This window comes from Poromitra crassiceps (genome assembly GCF_964638095.1).
Source record: "Poromitra crassiceps genome assembly, chromosome: 7".
NCBI lineage: Eukaryota > Metazoa > Chordata > Actinopteri > Beryciformes > Melamphaidae > Poromitra > Poromitra crassiceps.
The window spans coordinates 30225341-30241414 of record NC_139628.1 but is presented as its reverse complement, the minus strand read 5'-3'; the positions used below and the strand labels follow the sequence as shown (position 1 = coordinate 30241414).

General features: G+C 42.9%; 1 long non-coding RNA gene across 1 annotated transcript; it reads right to left on the bottom strand.

Moving 5' to 3' along the window:
• Positions 1-994: 994 nt before the first annotated feature.
• On the bottom strand, positions 995-11729 carry LOC310779161. The gene is made up of 3 exons (XR_014552817.1): positions 11659-11729; positions 5529-5601; positions 995-1168 (listed from the first exon to the last, which is right to left on the bottom strand). It is a non-coding gene; the product is annotated as an uncharacterized lncRNA (long non-coding RNA).
• Positions 11730-16074: the final 4345 nt, after the last annotated feature.

Genomic DNA, 16074 nt, shown 5'->3' with positions numbered 1-16074 from the left:
ATGTCAGAAACAAACATACTTATGCATAATCAGACTGTCACTGAACTTTGATTCATTGATTACATGTTTGGTTGGACAGAGAGAAGTGTGTTCCGCCTGCAGACAGTGGAGGGCGCTCTTCAGGTTAGATGCAGCGGTGTCTCTTCAGACTAGTTGACCAAGTGAACATTTTCTTACAGCAGTCACACCAGTAGCCCGTTCCAGTGTGAATGCGTTTGTGTCTTGTTAGGACACTTGGGTCACTGAAACTGCTTCCACATTGGTCACAGTGGTAGGGCTTCTCTCCAGTGTGAATGCGTTTGTGTTTTTTTAGGCTACCTAACTCACTGAAACTGCTTCCACATTGGTCACAGTGGTAGGGCTTATCTCCAGTGTGAATACGTTTGTGTCTTTTTAGGTGACCTAACACACTGAAACTGCTTCCACATTGGTCACAGTGGTAGGGCTTATCTCCAGTGTGAATGCGTTTGTGTGTTTTTAGGCTACCTAACCGACTGAAACTGCTTCCACATTGGTCACAGTGGTAGGGCTTATCTCCAGTGTGAATGCGTTTGTGTCTTTTTAGGCTACCTAACTCACTGAAACTGCTTCCACATTGGTCACAGTGGTAGGGCTTATCTCCAGTGTGAATGCGTTGATGTCTTTTTAGGCTACCTAACACACTGAAACTGCTTCCACATTGGTCACAGTGGTAGGGCTTATCTCCAGTGTGAATGCGTTTGTGTTTTTTTAGGTGACCTAACTGACTGAAACTGCTTCCACATTGGTCACAGTGGTAGGGCTTCTCTCCAGTGTGAATGCGTTTGTGTTTTTTTAGGTTACCTAACAGACTGAAACTGCTTCCACATTGGTCACAGTGGTAGGGCTTATCTCCAGTGTGAATGCGTTTGTGTTTTTTTAGGTTACCTAACCGACTGAAACTGCTTCCACATTGGTCACAGTGGTAGGGCTTCTCTCCAGTGTGAATGTGTTTGTGTCTTTTTAGGCTACCTAACTGACTGAAACTGCTTCCACATTGGTCACAGTGGTAGGGCTTCTCTCCAGTGTGAATGCGTTTGTGTCTTTTTAGGTCACCTAACTGACTGAAACTGCTTACACATTGGTCACAGTGGTAGGGCTTATCTCCAGTGTGAATGCGTTTGGGTCTCTTGTTGGTGTCTCTCTGTTTCTATAAAGACACAAAGAAATAATTAGGGCAGGGGCACAGTGTGTGTGTGTGTGTGTGTGTGTGTGTGTGTGTGTGTGTGTGTGTGTTACGATATGGTGCTGGGAGATGTGGTTCCTTTTAGAGACAGGTGTAGGTGTATTTTGGATAGCGTAGGTTATTGCCAGGGATAGACTGACGTCACACGAAAGGGGTGGAGTGTTGTTTGACTCATTAACAGGTTCCAGCTGGGCCGCGCTCTCGAGGACTTTTGGGAGTGGCGAGCACACAGCGAGGAGCGAGGACACTACGCGGACTCTTACTCTTACAAGCTGATGCAGATGGACTAGAAAGACCAGTGACCAGTTCTCAAAGAAGCTAAACAAACATCAGAAGGCTTATTCAACTATTGAGAAGGAAGCTCTGAAACATAGATCACGACTATGCCCCACTACAGAGGTGCTCAAGAAACGCAAAGAATACACGGAGGTGAAGAAGATTCTGAAGGAGAAAAGCATTAGATTCCAGACGCTCTTCCCTGCCAAGCTGAGAGTGTTTTTCGAGGACGGGACGCGCCTATACTGCTCGGCGGAGGAGGCGACCAAGGAGATGGCTGAGAGGGGACTGCCAGTCACGGCTTTCAAACCTCCGGAGAGCACGGGGGAGAGGATCGGAGCGTTTACAAGAAATAAAGGACAAGGAGAGCAGACAGCGGGAGAGGTGGTGTGATGCTTATCTCGACGTGCTTCGCAAGCGGGGGGTGATCGGGGAGCGAAGAGGGCTGGACTTGAAATGACTGGGCGAGGGTCGGTGAGTTGGGCGAAAAATAATTCGTTATTTCGAATCCCACATAGGTTACGCCAAACCCCACATAGGTTACGCTAAAACCACCACCGCAAAGCGTGTACCTGTAGTTGGCCAGCCGGCAGGAAAGTATCGCGGGACTTGACGAGACTTGGTGACCGAGATCACGTTTGAGGTAATTTGATCCCTGTGAGAGTCCAGGAAATGGCCTGGGGCGAAATATCACTGGTGGATGTTGAGGGATCACATTATGACGATATGTGGCGAAAACGGGAATAAAAATAGCTATTTAGATGCAGGAAAGACAGGCTCACACTTGGCCCCAAATCAGCTCCATTTTACAACTGACTTGGACGCTATTGATCTCAAAACAACGCTAGGATGGCCAGAAACGCCGCGGACATCGCTGGGTGAGTGGCCAAATCATAATTATTGCCAGGAGATGGGTCCAGGTTAAAAAAAAAAAGAAAATTCTCCTTTAAGAGGGAAGATAATTGCTAAAACGGCTGCAATGAAGAGATTAAGGCTACAACAAATAAAATACTTGGAGGCAGAATTGAACAGATTACAGAGGGAACATAAGACAACCTTAGATCCAATTACTTATAGAGAAATGCAGGAGGCAAAGAGAAAATTAAGCGACATTCAGTCGCGAGATATAATTAAGAATATGCTGTACGTGAAGCAGAAGTACTATGAGATTGGAGCCAAATCAACAAAGTTATTAGCGTGGAAATTGAAGAAGCAGCAAGCGGAGAGAACCATATATAAGATTAGAGACCCACGGGACAATGACATAAAATATGAATTAGAGGACATAAATGGCATTTTTGAGTTGTACTATAAAAAATTATACACACAGAAAAACTTGAACAACGAAGAGCAGACTGCCTCATTGCTAGCGGGGCTGGACCTCCCAACAGTGTCGGAGGATCAGAACGAGATATTGAAGGCGAATATCACGAGTGAAGAGGTGTATAGGGCGATCGCCGGGCTCAAAACCAACAAAAGCCCTGGACCAGATGGGTATTCAGCAGAACGGTATAAGGCGTTGAGAGAACCCTTAGTGCCAATTTTGGTGTCGACGTTTAATTTTGTGTTACAGACAGGGGAGACACCCCCATCTTGGCAAGAAGCAGTGATCACGGTTATCCCGAAGGGGGGGGGGGTGGGCTTAACTGTTCGAATTATAGGCCTGTGAGTCTATTAAATCAGGACTATAAGATTTTCGCATTGATTCTAGCTGATGCTAGTTGTCAGCAAAAAGGCTATAAGGAAGAGATGGTTGAATAAAAGCCCACTGGCTCTGTCAGACTGGCTGAATGTAATGCATAGCATATATGTAATGGAAAAGTTAACATTTGCGCTGAGACTCAAGACTGACGCCTTCGAAATGTACTGGGAGGGATGGGGTGATTTTGTCAAACCGTTGAGAACAGATTTCTGTTGAAATAAGAGAATGAAGGGAGGTTGATGTATGCTACATGTGTCCATTTTGTATTTTGTTTCTGGTTTGTTGGTTTTTGTATATGTTTTTGTTTTGTGTGTGTATGTCTTGTGTGTTGCCAAAAAAAAAAAAAAAAAAAGAGAAGGAAGCTCTGGGTCTTGTCTTGGCCGTTAAGCATTTTGAAGTGTATGTGTCTCATTCAGGTCGAGAGGTTGTGGTGTACACAGACCACAGTCCCATGTCTTTCCTAGCCAAGTTCAAAACATCAAACCAGAGTGTGTTCCGATGGGCACTGGCTTTGCAGCCGTATATGTTGGTTATACAGTAGCTGGCAGGAAAAGATAACGTCTTGGCAGATGCCCTGTCTCGTATGCCAGTAGGGGAGCCTAGCTGAGCATTCATTCGTCCAGTTTTGGTTTAGTTTGTACACTCACCTAGTGTTTTCCTTCCTGAGCGGAAGAAGATAATTTTGATATCTCTGACTTGATTTATGCAGCAGATGTTATAAAATTGTACAGATAAGTTCACTTATGAACAAGTGTTGAAAAGATGGTGTAGGAGATAAAAGGAGGAAAATACAATAAAATCTATAAAATATGGTGTGGGTGTTACTTATATTCTATATGTTTTCTTTTATGGGGGGAGCCATGTTACGATATGGTGCTGGGAGATGTGGTTCCTTTAGAGACAGGTGTAGGTGTATTTTGGATAGCGTAGGTCAGGGCTATTCAACTGGAGGCCCGCGGGCCGAATCCGGCCCGCCAATCAAGTCCGACCGGCCCGCGAATGAGTTCCCCAAAAAAAAAAATTTGATTTTTTTTTTTTACAATTAAACCTCATTTACTAATTACACTCGACTGGTTGTTTTTCAGATGTGATGTGAATCTAAAGTGAACTAAACAAGTCAGATCCACTATAAATGTTTTTCAGTAGATGCTGTGATGTAGCCACAAGAAAGGTGCAATATTCATGTTTTTCAGAAGATGGCGATGTGATGTTGCTAATCAAGAAAGATGCATTATAAATGGTGTTTCAGGAGATGTGTGATGTTGCTAGCTATAGGTTCTAAACAAGAAATATGGTTCAAATGTTTACAGTAGTTTTCCTTTCTTGCTGCACTACAATGTTACAATGCTGTGAGACAGAGCTAAACACAAAAGATGCAATATTACCGTAATAGTTTTTCATGAGATACTCAGTATTTAATACGAATACTAATACTAATAATAGAAAAGGAGAACATACTGAATAATGACATCACAACAGTATAATCCTAATGTTAATTTAAAATTAAATATTCTTCTAAATATGGATAAAAGTCCAAAAAAGATAAAATTTTCTTCGACGCTGTCCTTGCGGGCAGCGTCGAAATTCCATTCCTTACAGCACCCCCTACTTAATAATAGTTCCAGCGCGGCTGCGAAAATGTGGTGGCGCATTGTGTCAAGTGTACATATAATGGCTCGGGGAACGGTCCGGCCCCCGGTCCCTTAGGTTTCTGACAATGCGGCCCCCTGAACAATTTAGTTGAATAGCCCTGGCGTAGGTTATTGCCAGGGATAGACTGACGTCACACGAAAGGGGTGGAGTGTTGTTTGACTCATTAACAGGTTCCAGCTGGGCCGCGCTCTCGAGGACTTTTGGGAGTGGCGAGCACACAGCGAGGAGCGAGGACACTACGCGGACTCTTGCACAACAGAGACTCTTTTTGTAACAACCTCAACCACACGGACCACGGATACACCTTCCCCCCCCAACCCCCTGAACGTCCATACAGAGAGCGGGCTGGCCGAGCTGAACAGACGCAGCAGCTGAGAAGGGCTCGTCGGATCAGGTACGAGCTGTTCGCCGCAACGCCAAGACAACAGCACAGACAACGCTTGGGTGAGCCAAACATACATAACACCCCTTAGATAGAATTACATTCACCCACCCAGGTAGTCTTACTTTCACGTTGATACACGCGCAGGGAAACGCCAGTTTACGGGCTGATTAACCTTAGTGGGGGAAAATAGGAAGTTGTACGATCTAGGTTAGTTAGCAGCGTAACAGTGTGTGTGTGTGTGTGTGTGTGTGTGTGTGTGTGTGTGTGTGTGTGTTACATCAGTGATACAACAGTGATATTTTTCTCACCTCTTCTGAAGAATTCATTTGGACAATGGTCCTCCCCTCCTACGCCAGATGTCTGTCCTCCCACCAAGCAGTTCTGTAGATACAGCAGGGTTAAATTAAATCAGTCATATACAATTTAATTACAAATTTGGGTCTCAAACTCTTTAGGAAATTGTTCAAAATGTAATGACATTTTGCTTAAAATGTATTGAGATAATCATAGGTTTGAAGGTATACAAATATTACAATCTAAAGGTTGAAGATTTGTGAGTTTTTAAATAGCAGAGGATGATTTCAATTCATAAATTAAGACAGATTCCTATATCAGATGTCTTGGCCATGTGATCTCATCTCATGGCTTTTCTTATCACTGCTACGCCGATGACACTCAGCTTTACCTTTCCTTCCCCCCCCCAGACACCCAAATCGAGGCCCACATCTCTGCATGCCTCAAAGACATCGATGACTGGATGTCTGCCCACCACCTCAAGCTCAACCTTGGTAAGACAGAGTTAAGGGCTCATTATACTCGAGCAAGGCTCTGCGAGCCGGAGCTCTGCTCTCATGCTCTCAACACAACACATTTACTTGGTGAAATGACTAAAAACGAACAGTTGCTAATCAAAGTTTAGCCTACCACATGGGTCAAGAAATGTGGTGAAAACACAGCTCAGTGTTCAGGGCTCAGTGGCTCGAAAGCATCCATGTTTGGAGAGAAGCCGTGCGGGGGTTGCGCTGTGGGAAAAATCTTTATGTACGCGGTGGGCGGCCTATGGGGGTCACGCCCAACACATTGACGTCATTTGACGCTCGCACCCCTCGCTCCTCCCCCGCGCTCTTCACAGCACAGCGAGTATAAAACAAGCTTTACTCTTTCTCCCAGAGAAAAACTGCCCTCTCACAGACCTCTCCATCTCCATTGACAATACCACTGTGCTTCCCTCCCAAACAGCTAAGAACCTTGGGGTGATCCTTGACAACCAGCTGTCTTGCTCGGCCTACATTGCTGCGACAGCACGCTCCTGTAGGGCCTTGTACAACATCCACAAACAGGGAAGCGACACCACAACTGGTCCAGTCACTTATCTCCCGCCTGGACTACTGCAACGTGCTTCTGGCCGGCCTACCTGCCTCTGACATCCGACCGCTTCAGCTCATTTTGAATGCTGCAGCCCGTCTGGTATTCAACCAACCTAAATTCTTTCATGTCACTCCCCTCTTCCGGGACTTTCACTGGCTTCCCATCTCGGCACGCATCAAATTCAAGACACTGGTTCTGGCCTACAGGGCAGTACACTAGACAGCTCCTCTGTACCTACAATGTATGGTCAGGCTCCAAACCTCTCACTGCTCCCTCCGCTCCTCCACCAGTGCGGGACGCCTCACCCCTCCTTCGCTACGGGGGCCCAAAAGTCGCTCATCCCTTTCGCGACTCTTCTCGTCCCTGGCACCTCAATGTTGGAACAAGCTCCCACCTTCGGTCAGGACGGCCGAATCACTGCCAATCTTTCGTCAAAGACTAAAAACACACCTCTTCAGGCTCCATCTGGGCCCTTCTTGAACTAACATATCTCTCTCTCTCTCTCTCTCTCTCAAAAATAAATAAATACCGTAAGTAAAAAATACCACCATAGGACGAATCAGCGTGACGTCACTGCCACCCAAAAATGCGTAACCCTGCGGCAGTTAACTATATGAGTTGTGCCAAACACACGTTAATATCTCAAAAGGTATACACCACATCGCTTATATTTTGACATTCTGAGTGAGAGCAGAATTAGCTCAAGAGTTTGATGTATAATTCATCCCCCATGGGGATAAATAAAGGATAACTTAACTTAAGTATGTCGTCTTAAGGTTGTGTGAACTGTCGCAGTTTTTAAATTGTAAACAGGGTCAGCCGGCTAGAGTCAAGACGCTCAAACTCAGGCTCCATAGGGTTCCATTGCCGTTGCCACCCAGTGACGCGGTTTGTTTACCAAAATGCTGCTCGGCTGATCCCTCGTATTCCTTCAGAAGTTGTCATAGATTGTGTTGCATAGTTGATTTCTCTATTGTTGACAAAAATGTGTTACTGTAAGTCGCTTTGGATAAAAGCGTCTGCCAAATGACCTAATGTAATGTATAGGCTAGATGTTTAGTTTAGTGTGTGCAAAAATGGGCAGTATTTTATATACATGTATTTAAAATACGTATTTTAAATACATTTGTGTATTTTGTAATTTGTATTTGGCTGGACTGAGAAAAATAAGATGTAATTTGTATCAAGATACTTTCAGACCTTGTATTTTGTGTATTTTAAATACATAAAATACTTTTTTCTTTAATTTTATGTCATTTTATTCTCAAATTGACACATTCTTACCATTGACACAGGTTTAAACTGTGGAGAAAAAAAATGTGACATGTCACTTCTACTCTACCTCTGATTGACTTACCCTCAGAACAAACTCAACCACAAATCAGAGGCAGAGTAGGGTGGGTCTTGAGTCAGACTTCACATCACTTCTTCGTCTAGTATGAAGCCTTGTATTGGTGGAAATTCCCCCAGAGATAAATTACTAATATAAATTGATGATTAGATATTGCATGCACTGGCCTATCTGCAAATGAAATGGTTTACTGCATATTCAAACCAGTGTATTATTAGAAAGACACAACTAATTATCTACCTAATTAAAATGGGCAAAGTGGGTGGCAGTGTGTGGCGGCAGTGTGGGTCATGATTGTGATGTCATCTGTTATGTCATCAGTGATGTCACTCGATCAGTTGTGATGTCATCAGTGATGTCACTCAAGCAGTTGTGATGTCATCGGTGATGTCACTCGAGCAACTCTGATGTAGTATGAGCCGATGGCACACGTTTGCATGATGGCACCAAGGTGGGTGGGCGGTGTCTGTCTGTCAGTCATGATTTTGGGAGCCCGTGGAGCCGGCGATTTGCATAACTGCAGCCATGGCACATCATCTCCAGGGATACTGTTATGATGTCAGATATCTAGGGCTAACATGGTCAAAGTTCCAAAACTTGAGGTTAACATGTAGAAATGCTGCCGGTAAGTCAAAAGCCCTCACAGAAAGTGATTAACAGCTGAAGTGTGGGAGAAATTAGCTGTGCTGAAAAACAGCTAAAACTGAACTGAAAGAACTGTAATGTGTGGCTCATTTCCACCACATTTTACTGCCCTGCACAGCTCGTCACCACTCGGCTCTAATCGTATCAGCCCTATGGACGTTTTGCTTCCACCGCGGATCATCTGCCCCCACCCACCCCCGCCCACAGCTGGTCGTCTAAAAATAGCGACCGCATATCTGTCCTTCGGCTATAACATAACGTTACAATTAAATCCATCCACAGAACTTTTAAACTGTTTATGAAATACTGGTGCCTCTAAATGACCTACAGTGTACATGGGCAAATGTGACAATCGGCCAAGAGAATGGATATCACAGGCATGCGCTGCGCTGTGCGGGGACGGGAGAGGCGCAACAGAGTGAAGCCTCTACCCCGCAGCCTCTCACCAGGCAAGACCGGGGCTTCCAAACACCCACTGCGGCCTAGCGGAGCGCTGCAGCCTCCACTCAGCTACAGAGCTCCCTGAGCGAGCAGCGGACTTTTTTCTCAGACAATTGAACACCCGCCACGATTTTATTTCACCTGAGGTGAAGGCAGCGACACAAAATACTGATGGAAATATACATAACAGAAGATAAGGTAAGACCACTAAACTGGTATGCAGCCGCCAGCATTGCATTGACAGTCAGTAGACAGAGCAAACACGATTCTCTCTGACCAATCAGTAGCCATCAGAGTTTTACGTCACCATTTGGGACCTACTCGCCAGCCCGAAGTACCCCGACGAGGCAGGGACCAAAAGTAGCACGACTCGGCCTCAAATCAAACCGAGCTGGGCCGGTTTTCTATGGAGAGATATATGTGTCTTTATTCTGTGACTGAAAGTTTACATCCTGTAACCCAAGACTGTATCTGTGAGAAAATAAATCCACTTTGTAATCAAAAAATAGATCTGTAAGCAAAAACATAGATTTGAAAACAAAACTATCAACAATCCAATCAAAGACAAATTTAAAAAATAAAATAAAATAAATGTTTTTAGATTTTTCATTAATGTGAATTAAAAAAGTTGCATGCAAACACAAACATTTTGTTCTCAACTCCAAAACATTTGTTTGCGAAACCATTACGTTTGCTTACAAAGCTCAACTTTTCTTTTGCGAAACGAAAAGTTTTGTTTGCAAAACCTGAGTTTTGCAAAACTTTTTCTGTTACAATAAGGGCGGGACCTACAGCAGAAAGAAGTAACGCACGTCCCTATTGGCCAGTGTCGATCGGAGTGATAGCTTGGCAACATCCAATCCAGTACGAGACAAGGCGGAGGGCGGGCACTTGAACGGAAGTATTTCCTGAAGGAATCCCCATGCCATTTCAGCGCCAGTTATAACCACAGATTGAAGAGAGAAGCCGTGAGTATGTTCACACCAATGTTTTTATGTTTGGACCGGTGCATGTAACCTGACCAAACATAAAAACATTGGTGTGAACATACTCACAGCTTCTCTCTTCAATCTGTGGTTATAACTGGGGCTGAAATGGCATGGAGATTCCTTCAGGAAATACTTCCGTTCAAGTGCCCGCCCTCCGCCTTGTCTCTTACTGGATTGGATGTTGCCAAGCTATCACTCCGATCGACACTGGCCAATAGGGACGTGCGTTACTTCTTTCTGCTGTAGGTCCCGCCCTTATTGTAACAGAAAAAGTTTTGCAAAACTCAGGTTTTGCAAACAAAACTTTTCATTTCGCAAAAGAAAAGTTGAGCTTTGTAAGCAAAGGTAATGGTTTCGCAAACAAATGGTCTGGAGTTGAGAACAAAATGTTTGTGTTTGCATGCAACTTTTTTTAATTCACATTAATGAAAAATCTAAAAACATTTTTTTAATTTAAATTTTAAATTTTTCTTTGATTGGATTGTTGATAGTTTTGTTTTCAAATCTATGTTTTTGCTTACGGATCTATTTTTTGATTACAAAGTGGATTTATTTTCTCACAGATACACTCTTTGGTTACAGGATGTAAACTTTCAGTCACAGAATAAAGACACATACATCTCTCCATAGTTTTTGACGGTGGGATGAGACCAAAAGTCGAGTCGAGCGGAGCGGGACCGCGCTACTAGCTGCTGTGGAATTGGGCCATTAGAGTTAGAGGGTACACAAAGGAGAATACTGTGGACTAAGAGATGATTTGCCATCTAAGGAAACCAGAAAATTTCACATTTGAGAAGCTGGAATCAGAGAATTAGGACATTTTCCTTACAGAAATGGCTCAAAATGATTAATAGATTATCAAAATAGGCAATTAATATAAAAAGTTTTTATAAAATGTATTTTTATGTATTTTCAAAATACAAAAAAATACGTATTTGTATCTCAAATACATTTTTCAGACCAGTATTTTGTATTTGTATTGTGATAAAAATTTTGAGCAGCAAGTATTTGTAATTTGTATCAAAATACTTTATGATATATTTTCGCCCATCTTGTGTGCATGTGTGCAGTAGGAGTTTGTGTGTGTGTGTGTGAGAGTGAGTGAGTGAGTGAGTGAGTGAGTGAGTGAGAGAGAGAGAGAGAGAGAGAGAGAGAGAGAGAGAGAGAGAGAGAGAGAGAGAGAGAGAGAGAGAGAGCAAATGGTTTTCTTGAGTTGGACACGTTGGACATGAGAGAATTTGGGATAGCGTCTAATCACGGAGAGAGAGCGAGCGGGAGAGAGGGTTGTGCACACGTTACCAGATTCGACAGCCTATTGCCTCTCTCACACTCTTTATTAACCACTAGGCTACATAAACAAAGGAGATCATCATATCGTCCTCGGTGATTCTAGAAGATCATTCCATATGATCAGTACCTATGCACTAGTCTCGTAGTATACGTAGTATACCTACGTTTCTCATGCCAATAAAGCCCCTTTGAGTTGAATTAGAGAGAGAGAGAGAGTTGTGCACACGTCTATTGCCTCTCTCACAGTCACACTAGGCTAGTGAATAAACAAGGAGATCATCATATCGTTCTCAGTGATTCTAGAAGATCATTCCACTAGTCTATATCTAATTCTGCAAGATGATTCAGCCTTACTTGCGTTTCCAAAGTTGTCCTTGTGCAATGTAGGTTAGTTGTAGACTGGATCGGAGGCTTCGGAGCACAAATAAACCTTGATCAGAGGCCTACCTCCTGGTCTATTGTCCGGGAAGCGATATTTGTTTCCAATTCCAATGATGGCGAAGGCATGACCCGCCCCTCTCTGCCTCTGATTGGCTGACTGCACTCGGCCAAGCGGATGTGATTAAATAAACGTTTGACGCTAGGCCAATCAGAGGCAGAGAGGGGCAGGTCATGCCTTCGCCATCATGGGGGTAAAATGATCGTGTATCTTCTTCTTCTTCCGTTTGGTTTTAGGACGGTTGGCTTGGCATCCAAGATGTTGCATTACCGCCTCCTTCTGGACTAATCCATCCAATGTTTCCCTACTCCATTACAGTCTTGTTAATTATTAGTCCAGACTCCAGTTTCTCTCAAAAACGGACCAGTATAGTTTCTTTCCATCCACTGCTCCCACACATCCCATTATATCCTTCACACTGGCCTCTATTCAAGGGTAGCTTTGATTCTGGCATTGGTAGGGACATATCCCAGGGAGGGTTGGCAGGGCCGGCGCGTGTGCCGTGGAAAAATGTGGGACATTTGAAGCCAGATTTAGAGAAATAACTAATTTTAAATTAACAGTTGTGAGGTCATTATTATTCACTCTTAACCACCAATATCTGATCATTTCTCATCTTTTTGCAATTCCAGCATGGGCCACACAGGGGGTTAGAATTTGTAGAAGCAATAAAATCATTGTCAAGTCTTCTTGGAGCGTGATCTGATATTAATAGGCCTAAGTGTCAGTAGTGTCACATTAATATGAACTAGGCTATTTTGAGGCAGAGTAACATGTACTGTACAGTACATAGGCTTGACTCCAGCCTATAAACTACCTCCAACCTCACCTCGAATCCCTATCTTTGAAGCCAAAGGACCAGGTAAAAAATCTTGGCATTATTATTGACTCTGATCTAAATTTCAGCTCCCACATCAAGCTTATAAGAAAATCTGCCTTCTATCATCTAAAAAATATAGCAAGGATTAGAGGCTATATGTCCAAACAAGATCTTGAAAAACTAATTCATGCTTTCATTTCTAGCAGGCTAGACTACTGCAACAGTCTTTTCAATGGTCTTCCCAAAAAAGCTATTAAACAACTACAGCTCATTCAGAATGCGGCTGCTAGAGTTCTAACAAGAACCAAGAAAGCTGAACACATTACACCAGTTCTCAAATCCCTGCATTGGCTGCCAGTAAATCTTAGAATAGACTTTAAAATTCTGCTAATAGTTTACAAATCTCTCAACGGGTCAGGCCCACACTACATCTCTGAAATGCTTCTACACTATGAACCATCCAGATCCCTGAGATCTTCAGGCACTGGTCTACTAATTGTCCCGAGGACCAAATCAAAACATGGTGAAGCCGCGTTCTCCCACTATGCCTCTCATAACTGGAACAAACTCCCTGAACACATTAGATCTGCCCCTACTCTGCCTATTTTTAAATCCAAGCTAAAGACCTTTATGTTTACAGGTCAATGGGCCACTTCCAAAAGGACTAACCCAATGAGTGAGCTGGAGCACACGAAGTCACTTAAATAAATTTAATAAAGGTACAAAACTGACGTTTCGACGCGCACTGCGTCTTCTTCAGAGTCAAAACGAAGCGCAGGAGATTCCTTCTACACCTTTATGTTTACTCTTGCTTTTAACTGCTACTAAACTACTGCCTCTAAAAAAAAAATTCCTGTACATTTCCAACAAATGGACTGTACATGTAATAATAATACTGAAGAATGCCTTGTAACTTATTTAAAACAGAAATAATGTTTCATGTTTGTTAATTTGAGTATATATTTTAACTAAAACTGTCGGCTGTGTTTTTTATGTGTTTTTTTATATGTGCATTGCTTTGCTGCTTGTTTTTTCGATTATTTTTTTGTAAAGCACCTTGAATTGCCTTTGTGTATGAAAGGTGCTATATAAATAAAATTTGACTTGACTTGACTTGACTTGATAACTGATAACAGCAGGGGGTCGCCCTCGGGCCTGATCCACTATACGGTGAAGATGCCCACACAGAGATCAGATGTGTGTCTGCTGGATACGGCTGAACTTGACTGTTATGTGGAGGCTTAAGCTACAGTACCTGAAATGTGTGAGTGTCTGAAATGTGTGCTGAGCTAATGAAAACATGAATCTTACATGCAGCGTTAAAAATGTACAGTAAACGTTAGCCTTGAATGAATTATGTCGGTTGTTCCTCCTCCTGTGCTTGAATGTCTGTTTAAAACATAATGGTAAATAAATATTAAAACTTGATATTCAGTCTGTTTATTTGACTATCATCAAATTAAATACACCCATTTATCCTTGTGGACAATTCAGAATATTAACAATTCCTATATTCACAAATATTTCCTTTTTCTTTCTTTCTTTCTAATGACCTCTCTTTGTTATCTTTTGACTAGTGTTTAGTTGGGAATTAACAGGGCGAATGTGCAGGTTGGTATGTAAATGATTACTAGTGAAAACACACACACACGTGCATGTATGCACACGCACACACACACCCTCCACAGACGGTTGTTGTCACCCAGGAGGTGAGGAGGAAGGAGAGTGATTGCTGCAGCCTTTTCTCCTGACAGGGGGGTTAGCGGGAGTCACCTGGCAACCGTCACCTCTGTGCGGGGACGACGGTCTTTCACCCCCGGTGGGATTGGGTGGGTGAGGTGTCTGAATGACAGCCAAGCTCTCTGTCCAGTCTATGTCTGCAATCAACCAATCAGCTGGAGGCTAAGACAGAGCCGGTCAACCACAGCAGAGCACTAATTGTTCTGTCTCTATTCACTAAAAACTCTCTTCCCTCTAATTGAGACTTGCCAACGCTACATGCATACAAGCTGTATGTAGAAAGAGAAACACAATGAAGATATCCAGCTGAAGAACTATATGACATGGTTTCCTGTAGTAGTGAGGTGGCATTGCATATAGGATAGAATAAAGGTGATGTACAAATGCACTGACTTGATCTTTTCTTAACTGGAGGTTGGGAAACAGAAAAACCTTGTTTATTTTATTACTAAATTGATTTAATTAATACAATAAGCAATAAAGTTTAATAGTTAGATGAAGACATTATAGAAATATGCTGCCACAGATCATTCATGTAGGCTATAGGCAATGCTTGTTGTGACTTAAGTTACTTTAGTTAATGCCAGGCTAGAAGTAATACACTGAAGAGATTGGGTTTAAATTCATTGTGCCTTTAATATGAACTCGCCTTTGTTGATGTCACTGTTCTGGTTTAATTCATGTTAGTAAACCTTTTTTTGTGATGACATTTTTATAGTTTTTTTTTAAACATAAACATTTACAAATGATACATACAAATACTAAAGAGAGACAAAACAAGAACAAACTAGAACGACCGCAAAGCGGACTTATGCCTCCGCCATTAGTTCATTCTGGAGTCCAAATCGCCATTTGAGGCAAACTGGAAGAGATTCCGTCAAGGCGCTCCTGTGATGTTGCGTTACAGAGCTTGGAAATTGGGTGTGTGAGAGGTCACAGTGTCCAAGTGGATGTTTGAGACAAGTTTGATTAAATTCCGTCAAGGCATTCCTGAGATATCACGTTAACAAGCTTGAAAATGGCGTTTGAGAGGTCACAGTGACCTTGACCTTTGACTTTTGACTACCAAAATGTAATCAGTTCATCCTTGAGTCTAAGTAGATGTTTGAGGCAAATTTGATGAAATTCCGTCAAGGTATTCATGAGATATCGCCTTAACAAGCTGGAAAATGGCATTTGAGAGGTCACAGTGACCTTGACCTTTGACCTTTGACCACCAAAATCTAATCAGTTCATCCTTGAGTCCAAGTTGATGTTTGAGACAAGTTTGATTAAATTCCGGCAAGGCATTCCTGGGATATCGCGTTAACAAGCTTGAAAATGGCGTTCGAGAGGTCACAGTGACCTTGACCTTTGACCTTTGACCACCAAAATCTAATCAGATCATCCATGAGTCTAAGTCGATGTTTGAGGCAAATTTGATGAAATTCCGTCCAGGCGTTGCTCAGATATCGCGTTAACAAACATCGTACGGACGTACGTACGGCCGGACAACCCGGATCCATAATGCCTCCGGCCTGGCTATCGCCGGCGGAGGCATAAAAAAGGACAGGACCAAGACAAGACACCCTACCCTCCCCCCTTATTATCAACAAAACCATTTCTCATCTACAGCCATAGGGTATCATTATTCACACATATATTATAACTCATATCATCGTAACATATCTCCATCATGAAACAGTCTTAAGCCACATCAGAAAAAGTAGAGAAAGTAAACCACATCCATAGTTGCCAACGCCACAGATCTCATGTTAGTAAACCTTAGGGA